At 48.0% G+C, this 20,986-nt stretch overlaps 1 long non-coding RNA gene across 1 annotated transcript; it reads left to right on the top strand.

The window, feature by feature from the left end:
• The first annotated feature begins 14,841 nt into the window (after positions 1–14,841).
• LOC310690907 lies at positions 14,842–17,793 on the top strand. The gene is made up of 3 exons (XR_014518273.1): positions 14,842–14,885; positions 15,606–15,692; positions 16,790–17,793. It is a non-coding gene; the product is annotated as an uncharacterized lncRNA (long non-coding RNA).
• The last annotated feature ends 3,193 nt before the right edge of the window (positions 17,794–20,986 follow it).

The raw sequence follows: 20,986 nt of genomic DNA, 5'->3' as shown, positions 1-20,986 counted from the left end.
ATAAAGAAGGCTGATTGCCGAAGAATTGATGCTTTTGAATTATGGTGCTGGAGGAGACTCTTGAGAGTCCCATGGACTGCAAGAAGATCAAACCTCTCCATTCTTAAGGAAATCAGCCCTGAATGCTCACTGGAAGGACAGATCCTGAAGCTGAGGCTCCAATACTTTGGCCCCCTCATGAGAAGAGAAGACTCCCTGGAAAAGATACTGATGTTGGGAAAGATGGAGGGCACAAAGTGAAGGGGACGACAGAGGACAAGATGGTTGGACAGTGTTCTCGAAGCTACCAGCATGAGTTTGACCAAACTGCGGGAGGCAGTGGAAGACAGGAGTGCCTGGTGTGCTGTGGTCCATGGGGTCACGAAGAGTCGGACACGACTGAACAACAAGTGAACATTGGCGTTAGACTCCCATCTAAAACAACTCCCAGGAAAGTTGTGAGCAGTGTTGTCCCTTTCTATCTTGCAAGCCGTTTGCACCTCCAGCCTGAATCAAGGGTTGGATGGCTGACCTTTCATACGGACACGCTTGTTTGCTGCATGTTTCTGTATTGGACCCCAAGGAAAGTGTGAAAGGGCCTCACATGGAAGCAGACCCTCTGGGATTACGCCAGGTCTGCTGCGTGTGTTTGATGGCATCTGTCTCTTCTTCTTCTTCCTTCTCCCGCTTGAGAATACTGGTGCAAATGCGGCAGCAAATGCCGTGTCTTCAGACGAGTGTGTGTCGCGTGTGAATTAAAGGTTCCTTTTCCAAAGCTCGGCGGAGTAATTCGCCGGGCGATGCCGGTTTTAGCCGATAGGTGGCGTTGCCCCCTACCCATTTTCTGCTGGATGCTGGAGCCAAGGGGATGCTGCTTATACCGCCGGCCTGGTTCTCGAGCCCTGGGCTGACGTCATCTCCTCCCAGTGCAGAGAGGGTCCCTCTCTCGCAGAGATTTCCTCGCAGCTGCAGTTGGCAGTGCTGGAGCCCGCGAGCTGCCAGATTGTTAGATGTGCGTCTGCCTTGAGATCCCGAGGAGCTCCAGCCGAGGACGTGCCACGCAACCGGGAGCCAAACCGGCCGCGCCATTTAATTGCTCTGATCGCCTTTTCAAAGCGCCCTTGATGTATTGCTCGCCGCATGCGCTTGACCCCCCGGGTTTGGCTGCAGATCTCCAACCCAGTCCTCTGAGATCTCGGGCAGCGGAGTGGGGGATGGGGGGAGGTATCTTACCTGGCCGAGATGCAGCGATGCCACGCTCCAAAATACATATAATTTTTTTGTGGGGACGCGGGGGAAGGTTGAAATTCCCCTTAATAAAATTCGAAAGACCTCTCCCTTGACTCGCCCTCCTTCCTTCCCCACCTTTAAATATAGTAGCTGAGGAGAGGGATCTAACAGGTAAGAGAGACCTCCCCTTGGCCCCAGGTAACTAAGGAACTTAATGTAAGGGGTGGGGAGATCGTCCCCCCCTATGCTTTTTTTGCACGCCAACTGAGAAATGTGAGTTAGAAAAGGGGGTGGGAGGGATGATCTAGCTTGTTCTCGTTTTCAGAAAAGAAAAAAAAATGGGACCGGGGAGCCAACATGCTGGCAAGCAAATATCTGGTATTGATAAATCGGGGTGGGGGGGAGCGGGCAGGGATGCCCCCTTCCCCAGTACTGCAAGGGACCATATTGCATCCATCCCATCTTGCTGACTAATCTCTTCCTTTGGTTTATTTTGGGAAGCTGGTCCAAGAGGGCAAATGGGGGCACTCGCCCCACCAGGCTCGACCTTCCCCACGCCAGCCCCTTTCTGTCTGCCTGCCTACCTCCTTCCTTGCAACCAGCCCAGCGGGGGGGGGGGGGCGCGGAGGAAGAACACTGGCTGTGAGCTCCCTCCCCCCCCTCTCCGTGTTGCCCCTTGCAGAGCTCGCCAGGGCGGGGGCTGGGGCGATCCAAATCCGGAGTCCCGTCGCTCCGGCTCCACCTGCCAGTCCCCAGACCCACCTGCGTCTTGGGACCCCTGCAGTGGGGCCAAGGAGACGAGTTAGGGGTTGGTGGAGGGCTGGGGGAAATGTCGCAGGAGGAAGGATGGTGGTGGGCGTGCGGGGGAGGGGGGAGATGGAGCAGAGCTTTGCAGCCGTCTCTCAAGGCATGGAGATCCAGGGGTGTGTGTGTGTGTCCGGATGCTGCCAGGCGGTTCGCGGGAGGGAGGGCTTCTCAAGGATTTTTTCACTCAGGAGATATATCTCCACAACACACACACACACGCATCTATTTTGTATCCGCTCTCCTGCCTGAATGAGCAGAATCCCTTCTCTGCGCTGACATCCAATTTAGCAGTATCCCTGCTGGCTCAGCACGTGAGGGGGAAACCGAATGCCGGAGCTATTTTCAACCTCCATAAATATTCATCTCCTTCAGGCAGCCAGGCTTTTCTCCTACTCCCCCCCCCCTCCCTCCGTGGAGGAAACCAGGCGGCGGTGGAGGAGGAAACTGGAGGGGGATGCCGGGATTTCTGCTCCCACTTGCTCTCCAAAGAAGTCTGCTGAGCTATGCTCCTCGCTGTGACATCTCCAGCTGCTCCTTCGAGGAAGGAGGGAGGAGACGCGGTGATGAAGCTACAGAAGCTTTCCTCCGTTTCCTCCCCTCGTTCGGCTGATGCCTCTCTGTGGTCTTTCAGGCGGTTAAACACCTCGGGAGCAACAGGAGCTGCCTAATGTTAGGCGTGCGTTCAGCAGACCCACTGAAATCCGCAGGCCTGCTGCTCCTCCAAGTATGGCTGTGTTTGGATGCAAGACCTTATTGTATCACAGTATCAAGCATGTGTGTATCTGTTCGAGTTCAGAGAGGCTTAGATTACAATTCTGTATCCCCTCACCTGGTGTATGGGGTGTTAGGGGAGGGGTAGTACCTCTGGTGGGGGACACGTGTTCCTTTGGGGCAGGTATAGGCAAACTTGGCCCGCCAGATGTTTTGGGACTACAGCTCCCATCATCCCTGGCTAACAGGACCAGTGGTCAGGGATGATGAGAGTTGTAGTCCCAAAACATCTGGAGGGCCGAGTTTGCCTATGCCTGCTTTTGGGGGTACTTGGTGCGCAGGATCACCTGAAACCAGAGAAAGCAGGCCTTCAGAACTGCTCTTTCTCAACTCATAGGCAGATACGTCGATGCATATTTAAAGTCTTCATTAGCACTCGTACCATGGCTCCAGCGGCTCCATATCTCTGGGGTGCATCCTCCAAAATGTTTAACAAGCATTTCGGGGGTGGAGCGCGCGCAAGAGTGCAAAGAGGCAGAGTTTGGGCAAAGCCACCTAGGGGGGAAAATATACACACACAACGGTAAGCAAAGCCGCCTGTAGGTTCCTCCGAGGGCCTTGTTTTGCAGAGCACCCAGTGAAGGGATCTGGGAGGAAATAGAGGTTGCAGAAACTTCCCCAAGGCCGCTCGATGGGGTGGGGGGAGTGTGGGGAGGGATCTGTGGCAGAAATGGTGGTGGAGAAGAGAGCCTCCCCCACCCCCACTCCCGGATCTCATCGGCTGCCCTTCGCCATGCCAGACTTTGTATTGCCCTAACAAAGCAACGCGCTTTTGCTAGTAGTCCTTAAGGGCTATAAAGGCTCCCTGCAGTCTTTGCAGTGACATTGCAGATTTCTCCCAGGCTGAGTGGCACCTCTCGCCTTACAGCCAAGGCCTTGTTGTGCTCCCCTCTCCCAGCGCCCCCCCCAACCAGCCCCCTACCCCGGGAGGTCAACGCTGCTCCAGCAGCAGCTGCTTTGTTGTCTGGGTCAATAGGCGTTTCTATATTTAGCAAGAGCTGCTTCGGCGACATTGACTATTTATAAACCTCCCTGCCCGCCTCCCACGCGCTCCCACCCGGCCTGAATGCAGAATGAGGGTGTGAGGGGGGGGCTCCACTCCTGGGAGGCGGGGGGGGGGGAGGAGAAGGTGTGCGGCACAAATCCTACCGCACTGCAGCCTCGCTTGGCAGGGGCGGGGGGGGGGGAGAGGGGAAAGGGGTGGGTTGTGGGGATGTGGAGTGGCGGGCGGGGGGGGGGGAGGAGGCTGATTTATCTGTGGGCAGCTGCCAGAGGGCTTCCCAGGCTTGGTAATGAAGGCGGTCATCGAGGAAAACGGACTGCTTTTTGTTTTTGTTTGAAGCTAACTGTAATTAAACGGGAAAGCGATGCAAAGCTCAGGGTCTGTCTGAGGAAGGCGGACCAGGAGAGAGAGAGAGAGAGAGAGAGAGAGAGGATTGCCTTTGCAGGGAGGGAAACCCAAGCCTGTCAGAAGAAAGTGGATGGGAAATCGAAGAGGCTGATGGATGCGTGCCTGTGCAGCCGAGAGACCTCTTTAAGCAGAGCTGTTTGAGAGAGAGAGAAATGCAAGATTAAATACTTGGGGGTTTGGGATGCCATGCACAGCTGCAGGAAAGGGCCAGAGCTATCAGGCATTAGCAGACACAGATGGTTCCAGTGAAATGTCTCATTTATTGCATTCCTAGCCCACCTATTCCCCCCCCCCAGGAGCTCAAGGTGATGCAGATGGCTGTTCCTCCTCATTTAATCCCCGCAACAGGTTCGGCTGAGAAGCAGTGGCCGGCCCAAGGTCACCCAGTGCGTTTCGTCATGGCCAAGTGGGGGATTTGAACCCTGATCTCCCAAGTTCTCATCTGGAACACGTGTCTTAGTTTGGTCCCTTCAGTTGCATTAGATAATATAAGTTCGCTTGATCTCCAAGAGGTCTTGGCTGTACTGGATTAGGAACCAGTGCCTGTGAGAAAAGGCTGGGGGAACTGGGAAGTTGCCTCCTCTTGTCATTCCGCTGAGAAGGATCGCAAACACTTTGGAAGCTTCCACCCGTTCAACTGCCCTTACACAATCTGTACACAGATGTGGAAGAGAGATGCAGACTTTTATACACATATCAAACTGAGTGTACCATTCAGTGTAAACGTTTCCATCTTTCATCTGTGTGCATGTCTGCTCCAATGTCATTTTTGGATAATAATAATAATAATTTATTATTTATACCCCGCCCATCAGGCTGGGTTTCCCCAGCCACTCTGGGCAGCTTCCAACAAAACACTAAACTACAATAACCTATTAAACATTAAAAGCTTCCCTAAACAGGGCTGCCTTCAGAGGGCGTTTGGTAGTTATTTTTCTCTTTGACATCTGGTGGGAGTGCATTCCACAGGGCGGGTGCCACTACCGAGAAGGCCGTCTGCCTGGTTCCCTGTAACTTGGCTTCTCGCAGCAAGGGAACTGCCAGAAGGCCCTCGGCATTGGACCTCAGTGTCCGGGCAGAACGATGGAGGTGGAGACGCTCCTTCAGGTATACTGGACCGAGGCCGTTTAGGGCTTTAAAGGTCAGCACCAACACTTTGAATTGTGCTTGGAAACGTACTGGGAGCCAATGTAGGTCTGAGTTCCAGACACGATGGGAAATGTAAACACACACACACACACACACACACACACACACACTCTTAACCCCCACCCACCTATTTTAAAGTGTCACTACCTGTGAAACTGCCTCTTGATTTGTATTCTCATATTTTGCTTGTGATCTATTGGGACTGGGAAATGCTTTTCTTCTGTATATGACACTGGGGTGGGTGGATGTATTCGGTGTCTGTTTGTTTCTAATAATAATAATATAAACAATTATTATGTATACCCCGCTCATCTGGCTGGGTTTCCCCAGTCACTCTGGGCGGCTTCCAACAAAAAATTAAAAATATATTAAAGCATCAGACATTAAAAACTTCCCTAAACAGGGCTGCCTTCAGATGTCTTCTAAACGTCAGATAGTTGTTTATTTCTTTGACATCTGATGGGAGGGCGTGTTTAAATCAGCCTGGAGAATCAGGCATAGTCACAGGTAAGGCCAACGTGTTGGAGATGTTCAGCGGGTACAGGTTTCCTTTGTTGGGTCTTGCTCACTGAGGTAGGAAACAATTTAAGAGGTCCAAAGACTGCTGAGAATCTTGTCAGGTCAACAGTAGTTTGCTGCTCACTGGTTAAGTTGTGCTTGATGGTTGTTTAGCACCTCACCTTCTGGCTTGGCCCTCAAATCAACTCTGATCCACGCTTCTGCTTGCTGAGTCTCCTAAGCCCTCTTGCTTGGTGAGCCCTGGCTTCTGAATTCAAGGCTTGAGCCTCAGGCCATTCTGAGTGGCTCATCTTAGAGCAGGCTTTCCACCTGCTCATTCCTAAGATGCTGGGCATTTTTCAATGCTGCTCATGACCTGGTGTGACTTCAGCTCTGCATTTTGTTTTTGGACATAACCATAGTGGCTATTTTATTGTATTTACTATTTTATTTTAAATTCAATTTTAACAAACCATATAAACACAATAGATACAACATCCAGAATATTCAGAGACAAGAGATAATTCAGCTTGCTGTCAAAATCTATAAATTCACGTCGAACACAAAAATCCACTTAAATCCATAAAATTCCTTGTTCCATATATAAAAAAAACCAAGCCCCTCATTCTTAACACTCTGTTAAATCAATCCAATTTAAAATCTATACTGTTCTTAAAATATTTTTTTTAATTATGAAAATAGCCCATCTTGAATATTTCTCTTTGATTTTCTTCACTTTTTCTCTAGTAATTTAACTTGGCCAGGTTAACATGAAACATAAGATTTCCCAGTTCTTTGTCCTTTTTCCAAATCTGAGCAGCTAAAATGTTGGCTGCCATTAACAGAGAATAAATTAATTCCCTTTTTTTGTTTCTGGTCCCATTTCTTCTTTAAAAACCCCTAACAAAACGATAAAAGGATCTAACAGTGTGCCTTCGTTACACCTTTGATTTTTCCTAATATTAACCTCCAAAACCTTTGGCTGCCATTTTAGGTATCTTGGGAAAATGGCACTGGCATCATTACTTCAAAGGGAAATTTGGTGACTACAGCCTTTTGACATGGTTTCCTGTGCCGCCTTGTGTTTGGATAACCAGCCTACGTTACCCATTCTGCAGCCTGGGAGTTGCATAAAGCTACTGTTTTTGACTCGCGTAATCTCTATTGTAAGAGGAGATTTGAGCCCACGCCAGAACAAGGGCACAATGGCATTTTCTCCCCCTCTTTTCCTGGCATTCTGCTTTGGGATAACTTTGGTGTTTAGGAAAGATCTTTCCTTGTGACTTCTGGAGGCAGTTTACCCTTTTTCTCTCTTCCCTCACAACACTGGAAAGACCACGGTCTTCTCACGGAAGGAAGGCACGTTCTAATCCCTCCTTGGAGAACTATTTCATAAGAACAGGGTCTCCTCACTAAGGAAAGCCATTGATGACATTCAGAGCAAGCACCATGGGAAAGAACTTTCCCCCCTCATCTTCGTGAGAAAGGGGAGCTATCTGACCAGCCCTGCACAATTTGTGACTCGCTAACCCAAACAGAGTTCACCAGCCAAACATGGTGGTCTGGGCTTAGGAATAAACTTCCTATCAGGACTCAGGTGTCATGGTGGGGGCCTTTACTGGGACCCAGAGATTTGGGGCAACCGGGGATGGGGGGCGGGGAAGCACAGGCTGCAGCTCTCTTACTGTGAGGAGAACTGAGGCTGAATTGTAAATTATGCTTGAGTATATTTATTGAATGTTAAAGATCTACAGTGGTACCTTGGGTTACATATGCTTCAGGTTACAGACTCCGCTAACCCAGAAATAGTGCTTCAGGTTAAGAACTTTGCTTCAGGATGAGAACAGAAATTGTGCTCCGGCGGCGTGGCAGCAGCAGGAGGCCCCCATTAGCTAAAGTGGTGCTTCAGGTTAAGAACAGTTTCAGGTTAAGTACGGACCTCCAGGATGAATTAAGTACTTAACCTGAGGTACCACTGTATATGGAAACCTATATTTCCCTATTATCGATGTTCCTATGGTCCAGCGTAGGGCTGGGTGATATATTGATATATCGCCCAAAACCAGTTTGACGTCCATATTGTGATATCCATTTCATAATTTTTGACCTGGCAATATATCCCATCACAGTACCATATCTCAGGCTGTCTCTAGGCTCCTCCACACTTCCACTTGTTCCCTGGAAAACTGCACCCTTTACTGCTGAATTGGAGCAAACGTCAATCGAGTTTTTCTGCCCTCCTCATTATCCTGCATGTTCTTGGAGACCAGGGGAGAGGGGAGCTTGTCGCAGCAGGAAAGGGAGACTCCTTGGATTATTCTGCAACCTCTTAACCCCCTTCTTCTGCTTCAGCCTCAGATTCTGAACTGTTCCCTGTCACTGTCTCTTCCTGCTCACTAAACCCTGCTGCCCCTTCAGCATCCAGCACCTCCTTCCCCACTCTCTTCCCTCTGACCTCTCCTCGGGGTCCCACCACCAATCCCCTGGCTCTGAGCCTTTGTCCCCTGGGGGTTTCCTTGGGGGTTCCCCTGGCTGGTGCCTCCCACCGCTCCTCTTCATCCAGCCAGTCCCTGACAGTCCTCTTAATTCAACAAAGCCTGCCTTAGTATTAGGTAATGGGGGCAGTCACCTAAGGGAGTGTACACTCATGCACTGAGTGGGAGACACCGTGACCCATGGGGTGTGGCAGTATTCTTCTGCAGCTTCTGTTCCTTCAAGCAAGCGTTGTGCAGCAGACCTTCCTGCTGGATTATCTGCTGTGTTTTGGGGATGATGCTATTTAGACTTTCCATTCTCAGGCATGGAATTATTTGGTGGGTGGGTGGGTGTAACCCTGGCGCCGAGTGTGTGTATCTGTGCATATGTTTAAAAACGACAACCCTTAAGCTTTCCAATTGAAAAGCTTATCTTTGCAAGCAACTCCTCCCTCTCCGCAAAACGGGATTCACCTCCCCAAGCTCAGACTCTGCAGAAATGTTTAAGCATCTCAGAACAATATCCTCCTCCCTGCTCCTCGACCCCAGTGTTTCCCTGTTGCCTGGAAACCAGGGATTTTCTTCCAAGAGGAGATCAAGCAAGCTTTTCATGTTTCTCCCCAATGAGTTTGCTTCTTACTCTCCCTCCACAACGTTAAGCACTCCCCTCCACACACACACACACACACACACACACACACACAGTACCAGCACCACCAGAAAGGGCAGCACATTCTAAAAATAGCTCCTGGTGGGAAAGTGCGAGTGCCTGAATGGAGGGAAATCCTAACAAGGCTCTGAAAAGGAAACACCTGGGGCTGCCATTGCTCTGCTGTAGTTGCAGCTAAAAATAAATCTGCAGTGTACGATCTGCATCCCTTGTTGATAGGGAAACACGCATATCGCTGCGTGCAGAATAATTTGCTGCCATTCTAGATAAGCTTTTTTCATTATTTGGTTTGTGAAGCCCTGTTTCTGAAGGGTCTCCTGCTCACATATGAACCTGACTGGGTTCCCCAGCCCCACCCCGCCTTAAGGTCTTCTTAAGTGTCTCCATCTTCAGAGGTTAGGTGGGAAGAAAGGGCCTCCTCTGATTGTGGAATATGCTGCCCCCCAGAAACAATCACCTAACATCTTTTAAGACAGGGGTTGCAAACCGTTTTAGGGCAATGGCGCATTTTGAATTTTGGGAAGGTGCCGTGAGTGCCAGCCAGAAAATGGTTACTGGGCAGTGTGTGAGTGCCAGTCAGGAAACAGCACCGGGCAGTGTGTGAGCTATAACACAAAATGGCTGCCACACCAAGACGAACGGAAAAGGAGACAGGACCACAAAATGGACCCTCCCCTTCAATGGGAAAATGGCACCTACATCAGCCACTACCACCACACACACAGAAAGAAGCTCTTTGCACCTCTCCTCTTCAAAGAGGAAGGGAGTCCAATCTGGCACCCAGTGACATCTGGGCATGTTTAAGAAGGTGTGCTCAATGTGGAAGAGGTCAAGCCAGTGCACCATGGCTTTTTGAGTGAATATTTACTGAGATTTTTTGCAGACACCATACTGTTGGGGCAGTGCCGGATTTCTGTGTAGGCTAAGTAGACTGAAGCCTAGGGCCTCTAAATCTAGGGCGCCTCGCCAGCCTACCCGCTCCCCAGTGCTGCAGTCTCCCCTCTCCCATAATTGCAAACCCAAGACTTCATGCAATGGCAGGGCAACTCAGGCCCAGCAACTATTAGCCAGTGGGGCCCAATTTGAAGCAGTGGGGCACAACTTGCATTTTTTTTTGTAGGGCCCCACTTCACAGCCAAAGTCTGCAAAATCTTATAGATATAAATAAAACCCACCTAGATTCCCCTGGTGCAGGGGCCCCCTTAGGAGCGGCCCGCGGGGCCCAATTTGGCCCAATTGCCTTAAGGTCAGCCCTGATGAGACTGTGCAGGGGTTGGACTGAGAAGCCCTGCACCTTCTAGGTCCTTGGTGTCACCATTCAGAGTACAGACTAAAGGACTTGTTATGGAAATAAAGGGGGGGCACTTATTGAAAATCAGTTTTGTAACCTCCTCACCCCCCCAAACCCTGAGACAATGAGCCCAGCCACCTTTTATTCACAGTCGTATAAGCACTACACTACAGCATGGCCATAAACTTGTATGTTCAACTGCTGAAATATACAACCAATATGTAGCAATGGAGATTTATGTTACTGCTTTATGAATGAACACTGTGTTTTATGAATGGACTCTGTATTTTTTGAATTACCTAAGAGCCACCTATAGGGAGCTCTAGAATCCGACAGCTAACCAATTGGGTACTACCAAATAGTGACTCCTATTGCTGAAAGCAGGTAACCAGCAGGGAATGCTTCAGCTCAGCCTTTGCACTGTTGACTGAACACCCCCTGCTGTGCAGATAATGGAGAAAGCACATAAATTGTATCCCTTCTGGCATCCTGGCCAACTCTATTACGCTGGTGTAAACCCTGGTGCACCAGAAGCACAGAATAGCAGCAAATAAAATCTGCTCATATGTCAGCAACTGATAAGACGTCAACCAGTTCTTCCATGGTCTTCCTAAATTATAAAGCTCCAAAATACAGGCCAAAAGAGAGCAGGTCTGGGAAGAGTGAGGCATACAATGGGCACCACCAGTGAAGTGGCCCTGCTCCGTGTAGCTCCTGCCCTGTCATTTGATAGAGTGCCCACTTGCCCTCCTTCTTGACATGGAATGCTCTCTATTGGAGTCTCCAGGCCCAGTACAAAGACCATAAGAAGGGAGAGCAGGGACCCTGAAGTTCCCAATAGCTGTTAATCAGGCAAGCAAGCAAGCAAGCAAGCAAGCACACAGGTCACCTTTGTCATAGTCAGGACGCCTATGTCCTGGCCAGGCCTGCACCCAATCTTGTTTTTGTAAAACCTTGTTTGTCCTCAGTAACCAAAATTATATTATCAACATATACAAGCAGAAAAGTTGCTTTCCTTCATTTGCAAGGAATCGTACAAAACAAAGTGGCACTAATAAAGAAAAGTTCCAGGGTGGCAACAGAAAGCAAACTAAAAATGCTTTTGCCATTCATCAAAACTATTCAGCAATATCAAATTATAGGAAAACTGGTGCTATTAACAGTAATCCTTCTAGTTGGTTAATTGCTTCGGCAACTTCCTTGCACATGATGTGTGATACTAATTATTTCCCCAGAGAGTTAAACGATAACTAATCAGTGGCAGCTACAGAAGAGTTGTAAGATTCAGGTGAGGGTCAGATGCCTTGTCAATCCCGGCAGGTATATAAGAGGACGACCTGGCCTGTCCAGGCCACCACTCTCTGTGTTAAGAAGCTATTATTGCCACTCAAAAGAAACTGGACCTTTTCTGTTGGAGTGTACCTGCTTGCTTGTGTGAACTGGTTTCGGTGTTCCGTTGCGCCAGAAGCGGCTTAGTCATGCTGGCCACATGACCTGGAAGAACCGTCTGCGGACAAACGCTGGCTCCCTCGGCCTGTAAAGCGAGATGAGTGCTGCAACCTCAGAGTCGTCTGCGACTGGACTTAACTGTCAGGGGTCCTTTACTTTTTTTAAAGGCATTTCTTAAGGAAGCTGGTAAGAGTTTGGTCACATGACAAGCTCTAAAATGCTCTTTCTCAAGACTGGATACTAAGGGGGGTGGATTGTGTTTCTAATTAGTTGCAGGTCCCTTCTGGATTCTATCCAGATGAGACAATCCCTTAGTTGACACTTCTTCAAGGTCAAAGCAGAGCTGAGTTCTGGAAAATGATAATAGTCTAAAACATCTTGACAAGCCGCTTTCCACCCAGTTCCATATAACACAGAGCAGGAATACGCTCATTAGGCATAGTAGCAATTTAAAAAATATTCTTTAACTGAGTGCAGTCTGCTCTTGCTTTAATTGTTGTCCACCCAGATTCTGTATGAAGAAGAGCTGCTGATATGCCTGACGGCAGAGGCTATAGCTTCTGGAGAGAGAGAAAACCTGCAGTTTCCAAAACTGTAATGGAGATCAGAGCCCTGTATTTCAATACCATAGAGCACCTGAGTATGCACTTTGCTACCAAATATTTTCAGGGCAGGTTCAATCAGCTGCCCTCCCTCATCAATGCCCCTATGGTTTTATGCGCTTTGACTTTCACTGCCTCCATACTGCCAAGTGTCCAACGGGGTTTCATTGAAGAGTATACCCAGGTATCTAAATGAGTCAGTTTGTTCTATAGCCGGATGATCCAAGCACCACCTATAAAAGGTAAAGGGACCCCTGACCATTAGGTCCAGTCGTGACCGACTCTGGGGTTGCGGCGCTCATCTCGCTTTATTGGCTGAGGGAGCCGGCGTACATCTTCCGGGTCATGTGGCCAGCATGACTAAGCCGCTTCTGGCAAACCAGAGCAGCGCACGGAAACACCGTTTATCTGCCAAAAATCACAATCTTGGTCTTAGAGTAATTTATAGATAAGCTTTTCTGTTTTCAGTATGTGCTGAAAAACCTCTACAAGACTTTGAAGCCCAGTCGGGAAAGAGAGGAGTTGTTGTCTGTTCTGATGGGTTTTTTTGGAGCAAAATAGTAGTGGAGCACTGCACCAACTGCTTGTTGCTGTTTTTCGAAGGGTGATTAAGCTTTCTTCCATACACACCAATGACAGGGTGTGTTACATCCCTTCTGCCCCTTTGTTCCAGCAACTAGCAAATGTCCAAATTATGTGCATGTGCACAGGTTACTGATAGCCCTTTTCACTCTTTTTTGAGCAGGGAGAATTCCAGAATACTGTTCCAGTCGAAGATTAGGAAAAAATAGCTGGCAGGAACCCCTTGAGTTTACTGGGTGAGTTGGAGCTATCCACCATTTTGGAGAATGCAGTAACAGGCCGCATTTGAAAACAATAAAGTTGAGGAAATTGTGTGAAACGTAAGTTGCTCAAACCGCAAGCCTCCTCACCTCACATAAAAATGGGAAATTGCGCAAAATGTATTCCACACACTGTGAGAAGACAACCACACAAAGGTTCAGATTTTTTTTACGAAAGATGAAAAAGCAGTTTGATGATGAAGGCAACATTCTGGAATAGTGATGGAATGAAAACAATGTCATGTGGAAGCATACAGAAAAATCTGGAAGAAAACCGCAAACCCAGCAACTATAGTGCTACAAATGGTATGCCTGGGAAAACCCCCAGATTTTGACTCTTCATCCAGAACAGATAGACACAGGAAACTCAGACACAGGAAATCCTTGAGGACGCCTCAATACAACTAAGTCCAGTGCCACCTAGTGACTTAACTATATATAACAGACAGGGGGAAACCCTTTTTTTTCTGTCTTGGTGGTATTTAGGGGGTATTGGCGGCTGCTGATGGGTAGGCCCAGAGCCAAAAACAGGTGTGCTATCCCATTTCCCCCTTCTCTTCCGCTCCCTTGTCTTCCTCCCATTTCAAAACATTTTGTAAATGTGGAGCCATTTTTCTCAGCGGTGATACAACATGCATACACGCCCCTTTTCTTCCGGAGCGTAAGCTCTTGTAGACCTTGAAAATAAGCAAGAAAAGTGAACACAGCTGACAAGAGACCGGAGGCCATTGCAGGCAAAGACATCAACATACAGGCCCCTCCTTTTGCAGAACTGACCTGCTCCTTAGTCTTTTGTTCAAAAGTGTCAAGTTTTGTTCTTCTTAATTGAGGCGAGATCTCGGGCAGCTGCCCAGTAAATAGGTTAGTGTCTTAGTGCAGCCAAAGGGCATGGAAATATGACAGGCTTGCAGCGTGCTTTTTTAGAAACGCATAAAATAAATTCAATTACCATGTTCCATCTCTCTGTGGCTGTACAGTATTATCCCTCAGTGCAAGGCTCTGAAATGAGAGAGCGCTCTTTAACTATGATAGGTAGGACTAAGCTGATTTATGTGGTCAGGTTAGGCAAGTGGTACAGTCTTGCTGAGATCACCCTGTTTCCAGAGTTTAGTAGTGATGGGTTGGCACTGGTAGGGCCGAAGACAGGGAGGCGAACAGTAGGTGGCGCCAGAGCCAATGATAGGCAGAGCCAACTAATCCTGGTTTTGTCTCCATCCTCCTCCCAACTGAGTTCTACAAGAGCGACACTGAGACTAAGGAGGCAGAAGCTGACAGGCAGTGACATGCCCCTAGTCAGAGTGCAAGAAAGAAGACAGGAAGGAAGCTATCAGAGACTGGGCTTATTTTGCACCTCTAGACACCTGGGCCAAGGTGGAGAAAGAGAGTCTGCAGCGTTATATCTCAAGAGGGAGCTCTTTTCACACAGCAAAGCAGCATTGGAGCCCAAGGCATTCTTCACACCTCTGCCTCAGCCTGCCAATACTACAGTTCTGCCCGACACAGCCTCTTGCCTCCAGTTCTGGCACCTCCTTTCCCACCCTTCCCAATAATCTTTGCTAAGGGGCCCCTCCCCTTCTCTGTTTTAAAAGGGACACATTTTTCTTGTGTGACATCACGCCCTCCCCAGTCACCTTGGCAACCACATGTTTTGCACAGACCTAAGGATCTGTCTTTGATGTGTTCAAGACTGACCACTCGACTAGCCGGGCCAGGTTAGTTTGCATAGGCTAAACCCAGGAATTTCTGTGTTTTTTGCACAGTTCAGGAGAACTGCTGCAGCCTGTATTTTCCCTTCAGTACCCCAAGTATCAGCTGAATTCTACCATTTTACTAATTTCTAACATTCGCCAGCTCTAGATCTGTAACAGTATATTGATTTTGTTAACTTCAAGGATATATACACATGTAGGAGCGTCAGGACACAGAAGTCCCCACCTGCAGTTTGAAGTGGTATAGGCAAGAAGAATCTCACTGCTCTTCTTGTGTGGATAGCATCATGACTTATATATAGCACACATTGTCCTGAGGGATATCTCAGCCTATAGACCATAAGACTCTATCTCAGGGTTGTGGATTTGAACTCCATGCTGGGTGAAAGATTCCTGAATTGCAGAGGGTTGGGCTAGATGATCCTCGTGGTCCCTCCCTATCAACTCTACAATTCTATAGCTGTGAAAAATGAGGTTGCGCTTTTAAACTTCACCACCACCTCCCAACAGGACTTGTTCCTGCAAGAATTGAAATTGCAGGAATTATTTTTTATTTCACATCAATGCATATAAATGCACATATGCAAACCTGTGTCCTCTTTTATCTTTTTTTGTGGGGGGCGGGCAATGCGTGTAAGTGGCCACTCTAAATTAATCAGGGAAAACTCTGAACCGAAAGTATTCTGCCAGCTTCTCCCTCTAATTAAATTCCTTCCCTTGCAGACCTGGAGCTCCAGATCAAACTCTTGAAACCTTACCTAGGTCAATTACAGCAGCAGGAGCTCTCCTGGAGTAGAATCAAGGGGGCAGGTAAGGAGTTGGGTAACACAATACAGGCAGAGCTGAAATTGCTGCAGTTAATTTCTCATAGGAGAAGCATTAGGAATACAAGCCTTTCTGAAAAACATCTCCTCTTAGATGAAAGCCTCATTGTTTCCGTTTCATCTGAGACATTTCTTCGGAAGGGGGTGGCTGTGACCCCACGTGGGTGAGGCAGAGGCCACCTGTCTTGGTGATCAGTCCACGTGTCCCAGGCGTGGCCTCTGGGATCATAACAATAGGTTTACCTCCTAGTGATCCTTGACTCAAACCCTTTCCACCTTAAATGTGTTTTCGCTTGAGGTAGCTGTGCAGATGAGAGGTATAAATGGAAATGTAGAGATGCAATGAGACGGAGGGTACGTTCTATCACATGTGGTGGACCTGTAAAAGGGTAAAAGAGTATTGAGAAATAATTCATAATGAATTGAAAAAACGTTTAAAAGTACTTTAAAAAACCCCCAGATTCCTTTTTGTTGAGGGTAATTCAGAAAGAAATTCGCAGGTGTCCATAAAGGTTATTTATGTATGACACTACTGTGGCCCGTATTTTGTTAGCCCCAAAATGGAAAATGGGCAAAGTCCCAACTAAAGAAGAATGACAACTTAAAGTGATGGAATATGTGCAGCTTGCAGACCTAACATATAGAACATGAGAACAAGAAGAACATAGATTTAAAGAAGATTGGAAGATTTTTATTGAATATATGGGGGAAATTGTGTACATTTGAAAACGTGGGCAAGCATTAAGATAAATTCAACAGTGTAAATACCGTAAGTTTTGATGGATGTAATACGTAATGGAACATTGAATGGTTTAGTTTACATAAAATATACAGGGATTTATGTTATGCAAAATGAACCATGGGAAGAGAAGAAGGGAAGTCATTGATATTTTAATGTTGTTTAAGTGAATATTCTAAAATGTAAAACAGAAAATTTAATAACAATTATAGAGAAAAGAAAATGCAGACATAGACATAACTATTACAATATAAAGCGGCATCACAGATCATCTCCAGCATTAGCTGCAAACAGGTGACCTGGTCAGTTTGCTTTAGCGCCTCCGATGTGCTCTTCCTTCTTAGGGTTCTTTAAACCAGCCTCCAACTGGATAGCCCTTCTAATGGGGAGCTCCTTCAAACAGTCCTCTGTAAGGCAGGACTCACGGCTGCCCAGTGCTGCAGGCAGGTATGGGGCACGTGCCACAGCTTGAACCCACAAAGCAAGCCTGCCGCCCTTGGGTGCAGTTGAGGACGCTGGTCTATTGCCAACATTGAAGTAAGATTCAACTGCTGGTTCTGGACAGTTTCTGGACTCGGAAGGGGAGCAGGTGCCCAAAGGCCTCTTCAGTCACTTCTTATTCCACCACCACCCCTGCCCAGTTCTCTCTGCCATCTTGGATTTTCCTCTTGGTTCATTGGTCAGTTTGATGGGCCCCATCCTACTTGATTCTTCTTTGGTCTCGCACCCTGCCATGCATGGAGGAAGGGAGAAGGTTACTCTTGGCTACTCAAGGCAGGGTGACACAGGAGAATGGCTCTTTTGGGACAGCAGGCAGCTGCGGCTTGAAGCATGCTGACCCCTGGAGGATTTTGCAGACCCTACACTCCCTTCTCCTTGCAGGACGGCAGCTCCAGCAAATGACTGGGCGATGGATTGCAGGTAGAGGTGACTCGCTTCCCTTCCTTGTGAACTTTGGATTCAGGATACACAAAGGAGTGGAAATACACACCTGATCCCTAAATGCAACAGCTGCTAGGCTTTATTCCATTGAACCCTACAAAGAACTTGGCTGCTTTGTTCAATGGAGCAATTGCCGAATTGCATTGTTTGTTGTGAATTGCATTGGCCCTTTTTATCCAAAAGCAGTCGGGACGAACAACAAGGACATTTCCCTTGTCTTGCCACCTGTCATAACAACCTTTAAGTTCTCCCCCGCTCCAAACACCTGCCTGTAGTACTGATTCTAACAATGCTGACTCTACAGCACCTGTCAAGGTTTATTGTACCGCATTCTTTGTACAGCAAAGAATGAGAAATCCGGAATAAGTAAAGTGATACTTTGATATTGGGAAAGCTTTATAGGTTGGCGGAAGTGTGCGAGCCTCTGACTCGGATAGAATTCTGCGCTGGATGTTTGCATGAACTCCTTCCATCTTTGCAGAGGGGTACCACAGGATGAGGTTCAGTTCAGGACCAGCTCCAGATTTAAGGCTCAGTGCTTTATAGAAAGCCCCTTCTATATTTGCACGTCACCAGTCATCGCCTTTTTAAATCCCCACAATTCCGCAGAATGCCTGGGTTATTTTTATTGTTGTTGTTTGTTTGTTTATATAAGATCAAGATTGTTTGCTAAGTTCAAAAACCCGTTCTATAGACATTAAAATACGAGCATCCATAATTAAAATACACAATAAAGTAATCCCATTAAAAGCCATAGTTTAATCCATAATTAAAATGTGTGTGCACGCACGCACACATTACAGTAATTAAAAAAGAGGAGATTCTGGTCAAAAGATCAATAGAATGCCTGTGTAAAACATCCTCGGAAGCCAGCAGAATGTCCATGGAATGTCTCCTGCCCACCCATGAGGCCAGGTGAGGTGATGGCCTCAGGCGGCAGGGTCCCCGGGGCAGCAGATCCTTGTTTCATCTTTCTCTCTCCACTCCCACTCTGTCACTGCTTGTTCCCGATGTCAGTCTTCACTCATTCCTTCTTCCCTGGTGGGAAGCACAGCTCCCCATACTGGGGTTTGCCTCAGGAGCTGAAATGTCTTGGGCCAGCCCTGCCCTCTTGCTCCATCAATCTGTAGAAATATGGGAAGTTTCAAACGGCTCTCCTCTGCTACTTTTGCGAGGTACGTCCAGAGCAGGGGTCTGCAACCTTTAAGACAAAAAGAGCCACTTGGACCCGTTTCCGAAGAAAAAAAAACTGGGAGCCGCAAAACTCGTCATTATAAAAATAACTTTTTTTGTCACTTTTTATTATTATTTCTTTGTTTGACCCCTCAGAATTATTCATCCTCATAGAAATAAACAAGTTACTTTTTTTGTGTGTGTGTTCTTCACTCCCCTTCAAAACAGTGACCAGCGTACATGCCCTCTTTCAATGCAGTGACCAGCGTACATGCCCCTTACAATATAGCAGGCGGGCGGGCGGGCGGGAAGGTGACGTCGGGACGGTGCGTGACTAACGCACGCACCACCCCCATGCGACGTCACAGCCAGTACAGTGCCCACCACAGTGGGGAGTGTCGGGGCGCACAATGCGCCTCCTCCCCTCGCTAGTATCCGCCCTGGAGCCGCGGCAAAGGTGTAAAAGAGCCACATGCGGCTCCGGAGCCGCGGGTTGCAGACCCCTGGTCCAGAGTAATCCTGTGCTCGCCTTATTTCTTGGACCTGGTCACCATTATACAGGCAGATTTGGCCACTGTCTCCAGCACATGGCCAGCCAAGAAAGGAAGAGGGGGAAACACTGCCACAAAACCCCAAAGCAGCAGGCGAACCAGAGACACAGACCCCTTAAAACACTGCCACAGTCCACCGCTATGTGCTGACACAAAGGCACCCACATGGCACACTGAGAGAGAGAGAGAGAGAGAGAGAGAGGGAGGGAGAGAAAGAAACAGCCAACAGACTTCTGAATACAGAAACAGCCAACAGACTTCTGAATACAGAAACAGCACAGACCTTGCATCACCATACACGCAACATGCAAGACAGCCAGTGGTGTAGCATGGGTTGCTGGTGATTGGGGCAGGCAAGCCACTGACACTGCCGAAATGACTCCCACGCTGGAGCCAAGCGAATCAAGCTAATCAAGAGCCTTGATTCTGCTAACAGAAGACCTGTGAATACTTAGGGATGTGTACCTAGAAGCAGGAGAGGGGAAAAGACTCCCCATTAGTGAAGCATGACCTTATGTATATATGTACAGTTTATTATTATTGTATCCCACCTTTGTTTGGGAACACTCAGAAGGGTTTATGTGGAGCTCCAGTGGTCTCCCATCCCATCCGGTTGTACTGTTGACAATGTTACAGCATCAGGTGTTCCCTGCACAAGCGCTGGGCCCATATATAATGTGTATGGTAATGAGGCCAGTTGAAGAGAGAGCCTTGATTCTGCTGTCTACACAAATGTGGCAGTGTAATTTAAGAAGGAATGCCTTGCGCCATAACAGAGGCTGCTTGTGGTGAGAGCCCTCATCCGTCTCTGCAATGCATCTACATGAGGCTTAATTAAAGCACAGATGCTCTCAGCAGGTGAATGCAAAACTAACCCACTTAATCTCCGGGGGCCAGATCGCCAATTGGAGCAGAACAGGTACTGATGCTAAGAAGAGTAAGCTTTTTCACATTGTACTAATGGCAGAGCCAGGCCTTGGGTTCATGCCCAGCTTGTTACGCAAAGAGTAATGAAACGTCTTGTGCCACCTTAAAGACCATCAGATTTTATTCTGGCATTGATTTTTTGTGGACTGGTGTCTACACCAGATGCATAAAACAGGGTTGTCTCCTGTATGCACAACAGGCAGAAATCCAACAGGCGTAGTCGCTATTTTGGGAGAGCGATGGGGAAAGCCCCATTGATTGAATCCCAGTCTGTTATGCAACTGTGAAAGGCACCAGCCAGAAAAGATGGCATTGGTCCCTAGAGTCCTCCAAATGGCCTTTATCACAGAGAAGCCAAGGTAGAGAACCTCAGGCCCTGGGGCAGGGAAACAGAACGTGCCCTTCCAGGCTTCTGTGGCTGGTCCTCAGGACTCTCCCTAGGCTACACCAGCCGCCCAGGCACATCATTTATTTTATTTTATTTGTTAGATTTATAAACTGCCCTTCATCAAAAGATCTCGGGGCGGTTGACAGAATAAAACACAGGATTAAAAACAAGTAAGTAAAACAAAATGGCAAAACAACAACCACCCTTACCACAGACCCATTTAAAAGAATATTTATCTGCCAGAGGCCTGGTTGAAGAGGAGCATTTTTGCCTGGCTCCTAAAAGTATATAATGAAGGCACCAGGCGAACCTCCCTGGGGAGAGCGTTCCAGAAACGGGGGGGCCACTGCAGAAAAGGTCTGTTCTCATGTTGCCACCCTCCAGACCTCACGTGGAGGAGGCACATGAAAAAGGGGTCTTAGATAATGAACACACAGTCCTGGATGGTTTATATGGGGAGAGGCAGTCCTTCAGGCCTGCTTTCATGCTGGCTATGTCCAGGGCAGGCCTAGATGCCTTTTTGCTGTCTGAGGCACCTTGCTGAACACAGAGACTTTTGA

This window comes from Podarcis liolepis (assembly GCF_965112155.1).
Source record: "Podarcis liolepis genome assembly, chromosome: 13".
In the NCBI taxonomy this organism is placed as follows: domain Eukaryota; kingdom Metazoa; phylum Chordata; class Lepidosauria; order Squamata; family Lacertidae; genus Podarcis; species Podarcis liolepis.
This window is presented reverse-complemented; position numbering and strand designations above follow the sequence as displayed.